Source organism: Pygoscelis adeliae, unplaced genomic scaffold, assembly GCF_000699105.1.
Source record: "Pygoscelis adeliae isolate BGI_AS28 unplaced genomic scaffold, ASM69910v1 Scaffold181, whole genome shotgun sequence".
Taxonomy (NCBI): domain Eukaryota; kingdom Metazoa; phylum Chordata; class Aves; order Sphenisciformes; family Spheniscidae; genus Pygoscelis; species Pygoscelis adeliae.
The window spans coordinates 1,386,691-1,400,737 of NW_008824360.1; positions in this window are offsets into that span (position 1 = coordinate 1,386,691).

Sequence of the window (14,047 nt, forward strand, 5' to 3'; positions counted from 1 at the left end):
AGCTGCCTTAATTTAAAAAGCAAAGTTTATTTGTAAGACTTATCTCTTACCTTTTTTTTCAAGTTTTGAAATAGTTTATTTATCCTCATCTCATGAAGCTGTGAAGTAGATACTGTAGACATGGTAATATTTATTCTTGTTGCTGAAAGCATGTTCATGTGTTCCATATCATGTTATATTCACGTGTTTTGTACCTCAATGCATTAGTTTTTTTTTCTTTTAGAGCACAAAGCAAAACTGAATTCCAGGATAACTGTAGTGTCTGTGGCCCAGCATCTTTGGGCAGACAAACTTCAGCTCGATGAGAGAGATGAACTGGACTAGTCCATTGCAATTTTTCGTTCGTACTATAAGGAGTATTTATGATTTATGATATTATGTATTTATCTTTTTTTTTTGTTAAAATACTGAACTTCTAAAAGCTCTAAGTATAAGCATCCCTTCAAACGTATCATTAACATGAAGCTCAGAAAAAAATCCTGAGCTCTATAAATACTCCATCCTTCTTGGTACTTTCTATTTTGTCAACTGATGGACTGGAGAAGGTTTTGTTTTTAAATTAATTGCTTTAATACTTGCTAGCTGTTGTGGAAGGGCACAAAGCCTAGGTTCAGTTTTGTCCTTTGTGCAAGTAACTGCATTAGATAATCACAACGAAGCCTCTTACCTTCCATTTATGGTGTGGAAAGTGTTTCTCGGTGTACTGCACTGCATGTGATAGCTGTCTCCACGGTTGACATTTGCACTTTAATAAACTCAGAGATGAAAAGAGACGAGAGCAACAAATCCTTAAAACTTACTTATTGCACAGTCCCTTTTTGCAGGCTGGGGTTGGCTGGTAGAGTTTCCCTCTAGAGATGCTCCCGGCACATCCCAGCTGTGGAGCCATGGATGCCCTCAGGGCTTGAGGTGGCAAAGGGGCGGGAAGGGGAATTAAAATATATACCTGAACAACAGAAACAGCTTTCCCAACCCAAAATACATACCAGGAGCCATGCCCAAAGGTTTTCTTGTGTATTAACATGAATCCAGCAGAGCTGATGAACCTGTGCTGACTCAGATCTTGACTCCTTACGCAAAAGCATGGAGAGAAGGATTTTAAAAATATTGTGCAAAAACAACCTTTCATTGCAAGAAAGGTGCTTGGGAGGAAAAACTGGGGACTTAGCTCATATATGCCTGGGATGCAGAGGGGTGTACATCCAGCTAAAGCACAAAGCTGCAGTGACTGCTCCAGTCTCCCATTTACACAATTTATGTGGTACAGAATTGGCTTCTAAGAAGTTTCGGTTCTCCCTCAGAATCAGCAAATCAGAATGGTTATCATGATGATCTCCATTTTGAGAAGGAACATGGAGGAACAGGGTTTAAAATTCACATGAGAATTACTTCAAGTTTTGATGTGTTTAGGATCTACCAGCAAGGCTATAAAAGAAAAAAAGAAGAATTTAATTTCCTGACCAGTATGTTGACCTAAATATAGCCAACCTGTGGTTTAATTGAGGAAATCTAAGTTGCTATATGTAAAGCATTTTTGTATTGTCTTGAGTCATCCCATATTAAGCGCTTTCCTTCTGTGTATGCATTGGAATCTGTCCATGAAGAAGAATAGTTTTAAGTGCATTGCAAGGCATCCTTGCGTTGTCAGCTGCCAACGCCAGTGCAGAAGTTTGTTTCGCATCGAGCTGGGTCGCAACCCCACAAGGACTGTGCGTAATTGCACCGGGATCAGGGCCCGATCACGTATATCACAGGATATATGGGGAGATTTTTGTCTTAATTTTAAAAAAAGAAAAATTGTTGAATAACTTCCTTAGGAGACAAAAGACAACTAGCACATGGGGCTAATACAAGATTTGCCTATAGTGCTTACAGAGCATGTGATTAATAGACTTCAGGACCTCTGAGCTAGTGCTGGATGGGGAGGAGGATGAGGAAGGAGTCAAGGAAGGGGGTGTTTTCTTCACAGGATCAATCCTAAACATTGCCATGGAAAAAAGCTCCCCAGGTAAACCGTCTCCACAACTTCCATTGGGATAATTCCCCGCAAAGGCTGTAGGTGAAGGACGTATAGCGCACGTCCCAGCCTGCTCTGAAGCCAAACACGCACTTCAGCTCCCCAAACACTCCATCTCCGCTAGAGAAGTCTAAATATTTGGGCTGGCAAGCCTGCAAAGCTGCGCATGCTTACAGGGGATTGTTTTATTTATTTTTTTATTGCAAGGATGGATGCAGGCCAATGCACTTAATAGTAACCACATGGTAAAATAAATAAGAATGCCTGTACAGACTTAAAAGTAAATGTTAAATATTTGCTCTGTTTTTTTCTGATGTCTTCTATGCCAGCTTTGAAATGGTTGTGTGGCAAACAGCGCTTTTATTTTGCTGTGTTTTCTTAAGCCTGGAACATTTAATAATTTCTAATTAAACCATCTACATTTTTAGGATATTTATGAGCAAACTGATACGGGCTTTTAAAGTGTGCCGGGGAGGGGCAGAAGCTGTATGCTACAGCCATATTTAAGATTTTTTTTCTTCCAAAGCCAAACCCATCCACATTTTTCTGCTTTTGAAAAGGCATCCTCTGGATACACCGAGGAGAAGCCATTAGCAATTTATATTTCTCTTCCTACATTTAGGAGCTTTTTTCTTAAAATAAGCAATCATCCTCCAGGCCCACAGCGGAGAATAGCCTGAACACAGGGGCAACTGTTGGGTAACTGCCTGCCGCTGTGAGTCAGGGGGAGCCCAAAGTCAGCCTTTACATATCTGGGATACCTAAGTTAGCTTACAAAAATAAAGTAAATTTTGACTGAATGCTTTTTTAACTCTTTTTTAATTTTTTTTTTTTAAAGAAAAGAGTCAAATTTTCCACTATTTTATACATTTAACCAGTACATACTTCTTGTCCCAATACTTTTGTCAAGACCAAAACCAGTTCATATTTATATGGTTTGCTTTTTAAAGAGCAAATCTTTTGGGGAGTCTTGCAATTCCAGCACCTAAAACAGACAGTAACGAGATGGAGCAACTAAACTGCATATTTTTTTTCATGCAAATGCAGAAGTGGTGTGGCTATTTCAGAGCTGACCAACAAGGTACTCCAAAAAGAGAAATACTGAAAATAACTAATGTTGAGATAATCAGTGAAGACATGCTCTAAATAGCAGACAAAAAAAGGAAACATCTCTTACACGTTTAACAATATAAGTGTAAAAAATAAAACTTTATTTACATTCGCATCAGCTCTCCACAGTTGACCAACGTGGACTCTCATGGAAGCACAAAAGAGACCTTCAGGGATGCTCCGGGGGAGAGCAGCTCTCGGGGCAGTTAGTACTGTCTGTCTCAAAAAAAAAGAGAGTTTCACAGCAATGGGCACCTGGGCAATAGGAGGTTCATTTGTATCAATTATGCATGAGCGTCGAGGAAATTATATTGCAGCAGGGGATTTAAGGGTGTGTTTTGGCAAGGCAATGCACACCGAGTGGCCCATGTTTGCAGCAGATGTGAATTAATACAGCTTATCTGAAGGCAAGTCAAGAATCTCCAATTTACAGAAGTCATGACTGGACGGGGCTTTTTTTTAGCTGCAGTTGGACTGGAAACCTGTATAACAGCAGAAGAGCAGACTAAAACTGGAAATACTTGTTTAATATTTAATACTGGCTGTTTACATTAACCTTGCCCTGCCTTCAGAAGTTTTAAGTACATTTCTCCAGATCTCAAGTATCTATACACAGGAAGGAGAAGAAAATATGCATCATCATAAATAAAATCTGAGTTTACCTGAAGTTCAAGTGCTCCACTAGAACATACCCATCTGAGAGAAGGGGAAAAAAAGAAGTAAATTAGTAAACCCCTGAGCAAATAAAGTCATAGTGGCTAAGCACAAATAACACAGCGTTGCTTGTGAAGCTGATTTGCCCCTCAAAACTGCATTGCAAAGTGACCACCCGTGCCAGAGACTTTCTGCAAACTTACATCTGCCCTCCGAATTGCGGCAAATCACTGCATTGCCCTCCGTGACATCGATAACGTCCAGCCGCTCTCCAGCTGTGACTGGGAGATCAACTCTCCTCTTACTGGGGACCGAGCGCTCGGCAGTGGCTGTGTTGATGACATTGATCTCCTTGTCATACTGCAGAGAAGAAATAAAAGCACGAGTTGTTCTACGCTCGTGTGTGATGTCTTTAAGGGCAGCGGGGAGGGAAGGAGAGAAGAGATTTCAGGATGGGTTGTGAGACTTTGTTTGGGGCTGAAGAGAGGGGAAAAAAACCCAGCAACCCCCATGATGAAGATCCCAGATTAGGGGAGAAGGCAGCAGGTCAGTTGGACATCTTTCCCAGCATAGCTAAAGACCAACAACTTTTCCACTGTGCATCTCTTAAGCATGATACATAGTTGCTTTCCTCCTCTGACACAGCTAATTCTCTAAAAATAGACACGTACCATAAATGTTTCTCTAAAAAACTTTTCTTCTTTTTCCATCTTCTTGCTTTTTTCGGCATTGCTCTTCTTGACTTTGAAGATATTTCTGCATCGAGAGAGAGAGACACACACACTTCTGAGCTCCATTTAAATAACCCCTGGCACGTTGGGAAATGCAACCCAGAGCCTAACTCCAGCCTTGTCTGCAATGAACTCTTGGAAGAGCAAAGCACACCATTCACATCGCTATTTTTCAGATAAGGATGAATATACAACTCAAATCTGTTGGTGAGCATAACTTGAGCCATTTTGTATCTCCATTTGGAATAACTGTTTTCTCTGTAAGCAGCATGGGAACAAATAAATTCTCTATCACGTGTTTCAAATCAGTCATGTTTTTATAGAAGCCAACAATTCACTTTTCCCCAGCAATTTGTCTCCTGGTTTTATTTATATTCAGACATAAAGGGTCCCCAGATAACTCTCATCCTGAGTCATTTATGGAAGTGGGGCTTGACACAGCTCTCCAGATCTTTCTTGCTTTTTTAGCACATGGAGGAGAAAGTCACTCAAGTGGACATTTATATGGCACTGTAAAGTGAAAACCAAGCTCTTATAACTGGCTTAAGGGGAGCAATGGCCATGCATGCTGGGGCATTCCCTGGGTATCGACATGCCAGTCTTTCTGGTTTATGCATGAAATTCCAGCTGTGGCATTCATTTTAAAACTAAGACAAGAAAAAAACCAAACAAACAAACAAAAACACCCACTTGCAATAAATTATTCACCCTTGGCTAACTTTCATGCACTTAAAATTAAGAGGAGGGGAAACAAGAGCAGAAATTAGGGACTTTTAAGCTGTGAAGAAATTCCTCCTTGGCAGTCTCAGCCTGCAGGACCTGCAATCTCTAAAGAACGGATGAAATCACATTGGCTTCCTGATAGTCTGTAAAATTATACACATGACTTTGCGCAACACAACAAGCAGTGTTTGAGCAACCCCATGCAGGAACTCTGTGGTGAGAACCCAGAAGATGTATCTCTGATTTGCATTTGTTTGAAGTCCCGGGTATTGGGTTATGAAAAAGCTCATTGCAATGCACATTTTTCTGATCTAAAAGGGAAATGAAAACTCCTATTTCCATGAGAATTTTTGCAGTACGGATAAGAAAAAGTTTTATTTTTGCTTTTATGCACTAATGGTACAGCAAGAGGCAATACAATAAACCCAACTGGAAAAAGAAGATCCAAGAAATCAATACTTTAAAATAAGGGCAAGGGGAACACACAGGCAATTACTATGCTATGTCCAGGGCTTCTAAAAACAGTGCTCTCGCCAAAATAGCAGTAGCTGATCCACAAAGACCATATATTTAATCAAGGCACAACTGAAGAAAGAATGGGCCTGAGCATGGCAGAAAAGCAGCCAAATGTATAGCAAGTAGCACCTTTTTGTCTCGGCTAAGTGGGAAGACATGATACAACTTCAGGATGAGACCCTCAGGGTATCCCCTGCTCACATAGAGCTCAGATCCAAGAGTTTGTTTTGCCCTCAAGATATTTTCTGCAAAGTTTCCTGAAAGCTGGATTCAAAGGGAAAGGACCATGGAGCAGGAGCCAACACAAAATGTGTGCTCCATCAGGGGCATCCCGCTCCTGCAAATGACTTCAGAGACACACAGAATGAAAATCAAGACCTTTCCACATCACCACTGCTTTTCCTTTGGTCCTTATCCTCTTTTGCCATCAGAAATTTTGGCATCCAGGTTTTGTGCTTGTCGTCCTTCTCTCTGAGAGGAGGGGAAAGAGCCACACAGAAATTCAAGTTTTCCAGCAGACCGTGTCCCCTCCCCAAACCCGTGTACCTACAAAGTCATGATTTTTCTCTCTGTCTCACCCCACAACCACCACTGAAACGCAAACACTTGTTGCAATTCATACCAGCACGCACTGCCACCACAATCACCTGGCAGCAAGACATCGAGACATGCTGTTCCTATTAAAAGTAATTTTTCTGACAAGGAGCTTGCCAGGATGGGGCTGATTATTGGGTCTGGAAGCCAGAGTTTTTCTTCCTTAGGAAAACTATCTGAATTTTCACGTTTGAGGGAGCAGCTCTCTCCTTTTCACGTCTCTGGCACTAACTAGGTAACATTGAAGAAACATTTTGCGGGATGCTATTTGCCAAATTAAACACACATGGAGAGGGCACCTGGACCGTCTCCAGAGGACTGTGTCCTGACCAGCTCATGACCCTTGGTGGCTTGCAGTACCGCAGGCTCCCCAGAACACAGGTTTGTGCCAAGAGGAACATCTCCTTGGCCCAAGTCCAGCCCCAGGAGAGGGCACCCTCCTCACCTCAGCTCTCTCTGCCCCACCTCGACATCGTCGTACACCATGTCCTCCTGGGAAACAGCCACTGTCAACCAAAACACAGCAGAGAAAATTATTAGGAGATGTCATTCTGAGTCCGGTACTCAGAGCAATATATTGCAGAGGAAAATTAGGGCTACTGCTTGTTGCTCAACCAAAGGGGCCAAGGCAATGTGACAGGAAGATCCTCAGGACTCTGAAAACCAGCCAAAACTCCAGCGCAGGGCAGGATGCTTGGATTTGTTAGTTGTGTTTATGGGCAGTTTTCTGGATGGGTTTGGCCATCCACCTCCAGGGATGGAGCAGGAGCAGCAGTAAAGCCCCAGCTTCGCACTGCAGCCAGCCTGGGCAGGATTTCCATCCTGAGGACATGGGTATGTTCACTCCAGCACCTGCTCAAGGCTTGATTAGCAGAGACAGTTTTTGCATCCACCCCCATTTACATAGGCATGAACTTGCCCCTCCAGCAGGCAGCGATAAGCAGCAACGTCTTACAGAGAGCTGCTGGAGCGCAGCTGGCTGTTAAAAACCACTGCCAGCCTGCAAGCAGTGGCTCAGCATGGACTGCTTCACATGTTGCCTTCCTAAATATACTCAGAACTGCAAGAGGAATGCTCCTCTTCAAAGAAAACCACCCAAAAATAAGCAAAAAACCCACCCTCAAATGAAGCATAAATCTCTATCAAGTCTTCAAAGTTAATGCTGCCACATTACATGACTTTGAGAAAGGCACGATGCCTAAAGTTGATTTTCTAATGTGCAATACATTTGCCTCTTCATACACACACACAAATCCCCAAGAGCCAGATACATGTATGTTACTTACCTATATTTGGTAGCGAAATGGAAAACAATCTGCAGATAGAAAGAGGCTTTTAGAAACAAGTTTGCACATCAGCATCGCCCAAAAAGCCATGAGCACCGACAAGCTGGAAGCATGCAGCACTTGCTACTGAAGTGAGGGAGGCAAGTCTAGGTGCACGGGCTCTGTGACACCAACAGCATTTGCCAGAATTACATCCCTTGCTAAATAAGCATCTTCATCCTCTGGCAGCAACAAGAGCCCTGTGTTCATCAAGCAGATTATGAAAGGTCTACATTGCATCCAAAGGACAGTCCAAATTGGCAAAAGCACCCTCCTCTTGCCCACCCCTACACCCCTTCCCAATAGCTAGAGGGTTGATGGACAGTTGGTAACTGTAGTCAGTAGTAATTCCCTCCTTGTAGTCTGCCAATATCATGGGCCCAGGAATTTAAAAGTGACAATGTAGATATCTAAGATCCCTGCGGGAGCTTTAAGGGTTCTATGCGACAGGAGAATGGCATGAAACCTGGTGGCTCCTTCCCTATAATGATATTTAGCAGTAATGCAGGGAGGAGCCACTGACATGGCAGAGCACCTAGTGTGAAAAGGTTTTTAAGAAAAACAAAACTTTCCTCATATAACAGAGGAAAGGGTTAATCTGGAATTTCCAAAGAAATAAGAAAAAGTAGCATTTTCCTGGCCTTCAGGCACTGTGCACAGGGTGAGGCACACGCTGGCAGTGAGGGAGGACAGGTTCTGCAGGCAGCTACTGTGTACTTGAGGAAAAGGCAGTTTCCATGGAACCTTAACCAGGATTTTGAATATTAAAGTAAGTGCCCTTTCAGGTGCTCTACAGGAAGTTATACAATATCCTCTATCCTAACTTCTTAGACCACAGTCTAAGTCAATAATAACCTTCTTCAGCAGATGCTGTTGCCAGCTTGACTATAAATGGTACTTGGAAAGAAAAAATTCAACCCTTAAGAGCCACATCAGGAAGCCTTTACCTAATCCTGGCTCACAGGTCTAGGCAGCAGGTTTCACATTTCTATGTTCCCTTGTGTACATGCATCATGCTGAGGTATCAGAAAGGTATCAAAGGCAGCAGAAAGCCTATGAAAACTTGGACACTGCTGTAGGACCAGCTCCTGTAGATTCCTGATGCCAGAGACTTCAGAGAAGCTGCACTGATGAACCATTGGCCACATCTGCCATAGCAGCTCCTAATGAGTTGATAGAAGCACTTTTGGCATAACTTTCCCAATAAAGCTGCATTCCTTACTCCTAGACCTCCTGCTCTCAAATTATTGCAAATATGAATGCTCAGGTTTGGAGGGAAAAGGGTTGGACAACCAACATTTTCTTACCTTAAGTTTTCCTTGAACCTGATATTCTTCAGCTTCAACTTTTCTATCTTAAACAAGTTTCCAAATCTCTTTTGTTTTTCTGTTCTGTACAAAAGAGAAACAGATTTTAAATTAAAGATGCACTAGGCACTGAAGTATGTGAGAGTTGCAATTCTTGTAGCCCCAGAGATCCTGAAGCAGGTAAAGGAAGGTCAGCAGACCTTAGACCTCAGCTCAGCAGTAGGCTTTAAGCCTTAACAGCATCATGCAGATGAATGATGGCTTCAATGGAATAGGCACCAACACAGCAAAAAGTGCTTAATTATAAAGTCCAAGCTCAAATCTTTGCTCAGCTTTAAACTTTTCTGTGTTAATTGAAGTTGTCCTCCTCTGACCCAACAACTACAGAATGATCCAGGTTTATTTGGAGTAAAAATTCCTGATGAAAGGGACAAAAATTCCCCAGAAGCATGCAATGTACATTAAAGGAGGACATCAGGAGCATCTGTTTGTGCCACCCTTCATCACACATTTCTGTCATGTATGCTTTTGAGAAGGACGTTCCACTACACACACTCCTCGCTGAAGCTTACGGGGGGTTGCAAAGCTACACAGAGATTTTCTAATAAAGTATCTGCAAAGAAGCAAGATCCTCACATGGGGGACATTACCCACATGCAAATACTATTAAAAATACTTTATGTGTATCAGCACACCTAATCTTGCATGTGGGATCAATAGAAAGATTACATAAAGAATGGTTTGGGGATTAAGATACTGACCTCTGAACCCCGTGAATTTGGTCCCAACCCTAGCTTTGTCATGAAATTCCCTTGCAAACCCAGCAAGACACACTACTCCTCTGTGAATTCGCAAGAGTTTAATGTCTGCTGCTGTCGAGCACCCATGTGCAGAGAGGTACAGAAGAGGCACGGGTACCCTTCCCAGCTGGGGGGGAACATGCATGGTTGGTCCAGGAGCCAGATGCAGATGCCAGCACACTACACTCTGGCCTGGGAAGCTTGTGCACCTCCACCACTCAACTCCCATGGACAATTTGCAGAGAAATGACACTTGCGCCTTTTAATAAGCGCCCAGTCACCTCCAGGGTTTCAGGTTTCCCATACCTTTTTCCCCTCTCCGACACACGCAGGCTTTACATGCACACATAAGCTAGACTTGAATCCAGATGCAAGCCAGTACAAGTCTCATATCCGTAAGGGAAAAGCAGATGTACAGCAACACCTTATTATTCCTCCCACACTGCTCCTTAGAACAGAGCCACCAGATGCACTCGAAGCAATTGTGTGCAGCATCCCCAGCCCATATGCTGTTCCCAAAGGCTGTCTCTATTTCTTACAAAGGGATGCAGGAAATCTATTACTGCATGAGGGTAGGGAACCACACAAAGCTAATAAGTAAAAACACAACTAACTTCACGTTTCACCTCTTAATCCATTTGGGAAGCTCAGGCAACATATAAACCTGAGGCTGCAAAACTCATTGCTTTTATAACACACCCTGTGGAAGCAAATATCTTGAGAAGCTATATAAAAAAGAGCAGGTTGCAAGTTAGTTACAGCATGTCAGCCTGGGCTTCTTTCAGCTTTCCAATGTTCTGTGATCTGAAATGTGAGCATTTTGTCCCTTTTTATGGGGATAATGTCCCCATTTGTCCCTTGAGCATTACTTCTTTTGGCACACAAAAAGAGGTGCCATTTCTTAGCTACAACTGAGCAACGCTTTTGATCAAGAGAAGGCTAGCAAGACTGTCCTGTGTATTTTATGCAAGAAGAGGTCTGTAAGAGGAGTACTTTGATGGATGGAGAGTGCTACAAGCTCTAACAGAAAGGCCTCACTGCTTCAGGATTTAATTTTGGTAACTATTTTTTCTCTTTAAGTATCAGCCAAATGGGAAAGAGGGAGGAAGAGGGGGGAAAAAACCCACCCATACAACAACTTTTCTGCAGTTGCATTAGAAAAAAAAAAGGCTTCCAGCCAGTACTTCAGTATTTCAAAATACAGGCTAAGAAATTGCAACTTACTCCATTTTTGCTGGATTATCACCCCCAATCTCAACATCATCATATGTTTCTTCGTAGCTGTTTCCTGAAACTTAAAACCAAGGCATGCCATTATCACAATCTATGTTCAGTAGCAATGAGGTGAGGTTTGCTGGACAAATTGCACCCAGGCCATTACATTTTACTCTTACAGAGGTTTCAAGGTTGCTCATATGAATTCCATGCTAGAAACGTGTATTGCTCCCCACTGGTTTTAATGGGAATTTAGAGCAACCAGGCCAGGAGACACTATAGATGTTGAAAGTTAAATGAAGCTATTCACATCATCTCCCAGGGACCAGCCCAAATTAAAAGCAGCTCCCGTTCGAGCTTCCCCATGTGCTGCACTTACTGCTGGCTGAAGCAAACGGACTTGAGGCATCTGATGTGTGGCTGCTAGAAGACAGAAGTATTACATGGGGATGGGCTGCAGCGCAGTTTTTAAAAGACATTTCATAGACACAGCCATTGAGAAAAGCCCAGGTCCATACTCACAGTCTATCTTGCATTTCCTCAACGTCATCATATATATCCTCTGGTGCCTGCAGAGACTGCCGAGTGTTTTGGTTCAAGGCTGTTCTTTCTACCCCTGGCGTTGGAGCACCAACATAAACATAGTGCACTGGAAATGAGAGAGGACTTTTGCTTTAGAAGCTTTTCTGAGGAACTTCTCTCAGGGCAAGGACAACTGTTGAGGGTACAGCTGATGCTACAACAAATAAGAGCCTACAGACATACTTCCCATTCCAGGAGTCTAGGAAAGCCTCTGCTCTGAGCCACTTTGAGAAAGAAAAGCAAAGAATTTTAAAAGAATTTAAGTTTTAAAACATTTAACATTTTAAAATATTTTAGGTTGAAAAAAATTAAAACATCCATCAAGATTCTCAGTTGTGGCAGCTCTGACCCAAATGCTCCTCACCAGAAAACATCCCAAGAGACTATTCACGGAAGTTCACAGAAGTGATTGAAGGGAGGGCTTAGCATGGTTGGTGGAGATGCTAAGATCCAAATAACAGGCCAGTCCATTGGGAATACACCTGTAAATCAACATCTTGGAAAGGAGACAAGGAGGGAGAGTATCCCAGAGATGTATTCCACCAAGGGCTGGAATAGAGCATGACAGTTGCATCTCATGAGGTTAGAAAAAGGTTATTACTGGAGGGCTCTGTTAAACGGCAATATTATATCCTTAAAACTGATTTAAGAGAGTTGGAGTAATGCAGAAATGCATCTACACAAATAAAAGCAGACAATGAACATGGGTGCATGCAGTAGGTTTCACCAGAAACATGGACCACCACAATATGGTCTAGTTAATGACCAAAATTTCTGCAAAACATTCAAACCCCCATGAAGAAGAAAAGGATGGGGGAGGTGGGGGGGAGGTGGGGAACCAAACAATTCTCCAAAAATCAGCCTCTCTGATGTAGCAATAGCAGGAGGCTCACCATGAGTACTTGAAAAAAAAAAAATCCCAACAGAAATTACCTCCAGCTGTTCAAAGGTCAAGCAAACCAGCAAGATTTCTTACAAAAACAAACTCCAACCAAACCAGAAAATTATTATGAAGTAATTGAAAATTAAAAAAAAAATAAAAATGAGGACCACACCAATAACAACAACCACAGCCACAGTCAATTTACACTTTCTCCTTCACACTCCTGATCTGTCCGCAGAGCCCAGCAGAGCTACTCTTCTCTCTTTCACCTTTGAAATCCTTCCATATCACACTAACGGCTTGCAGAGTCAGGACCAAACCTTCGCAAAACAGAGCCAACGCACGTTTATACCTGAAGCTGCAAAACAGTGTTTACAGAGGAGACATGACTGGGTTTAATTGTGCGGCTAAGGTGCATATCACCAGTTCTGGACCCTATCTCAGAGCATTGTGACAGAAGGAGCCCAAAGTCAGAAAAAGGCTCACTAGAACTACTAAGAAGATGGATCAAGGAGCCATCATCCATCTTAATAAGGGACAGGGGGAGACTTCAGGGTCTCATCCTGCTCACATGTATTTCTACCACAAGCCTCAGCCAAACCCTTTTCTGAGACTCAATAAATTACAAGAAGCAGAGGAGGCGGATTTCAGCTCTCTTGGATAAGGGCAATCTGCTAGAAAAACAAACACCTTGGTTTGAGTTACGCAGATGGTTAACCAACTTAGGAAGCTATTTGCAAAGCCAAAATAAATTATTCAGACCAGAATACAAATGCGCGTGCAACCTTTTGCCCTGGTTTAACTAAATTGGTTCAAGAGTTGCATCCAAATTTAACATCATTTCCCATATGGAAGAGACATTTGGGCAACAGATGGGACTGAGGATTGAGGAAACACTCAACAGCACAATGAGATACTCACAGAGCTCCGCTCCGTCTTTTGCCAGCCCTTGTTGGGTAGGATGCTTTGCAGTCTGGGTACTGGTCACATCCTGCTTTGCTTGCAGCACCTTCATCCCACTTCTACCATCTTCCTTGGTTTGGCCAGTGGGAGATACGTATTCATTTCCACCTGTCTGAGATCAGACATTTGGTTTGGTCAACACAGTCTTTAGAAACATCTTTCTAATATAAGTTAATATAACTTACATATATACATCTATAAGAATATAAGTTATCTTTCTGTGGACTTAAAACAGTTTCACTCCCTTTTCCATCAGGGATTTCCGGTAGACATAGGTGCTGCTTGGCAGCACTACCTGCCTTTTAGGCAGTAGCAGCTGAGCAATCAGCAGGCAAAAGAGAAGGCAGAAAAAAAACAGGTGATTAAGGACTCAAATTTCAACTGTTTCCCAAAGAGAGGGAGGATAGAAGGAGAAGAGACATCCTACAGTAATTATTAAAAGTAATCTCAAGGATACGATACCTTGAAAATTTTCTTTGCTTCCTGTTTCTCTCTTTCAAGATTTGGTTTTCCCTCTTTTTCATCCTCTATTATAGCTCTTCCAGGACAGAAAATTTCAGAAATGAGAGGGATCTCAGAACAGAGACACTTTAGCAAAGTCACAAACAGATTGCTTTATGACTGTGC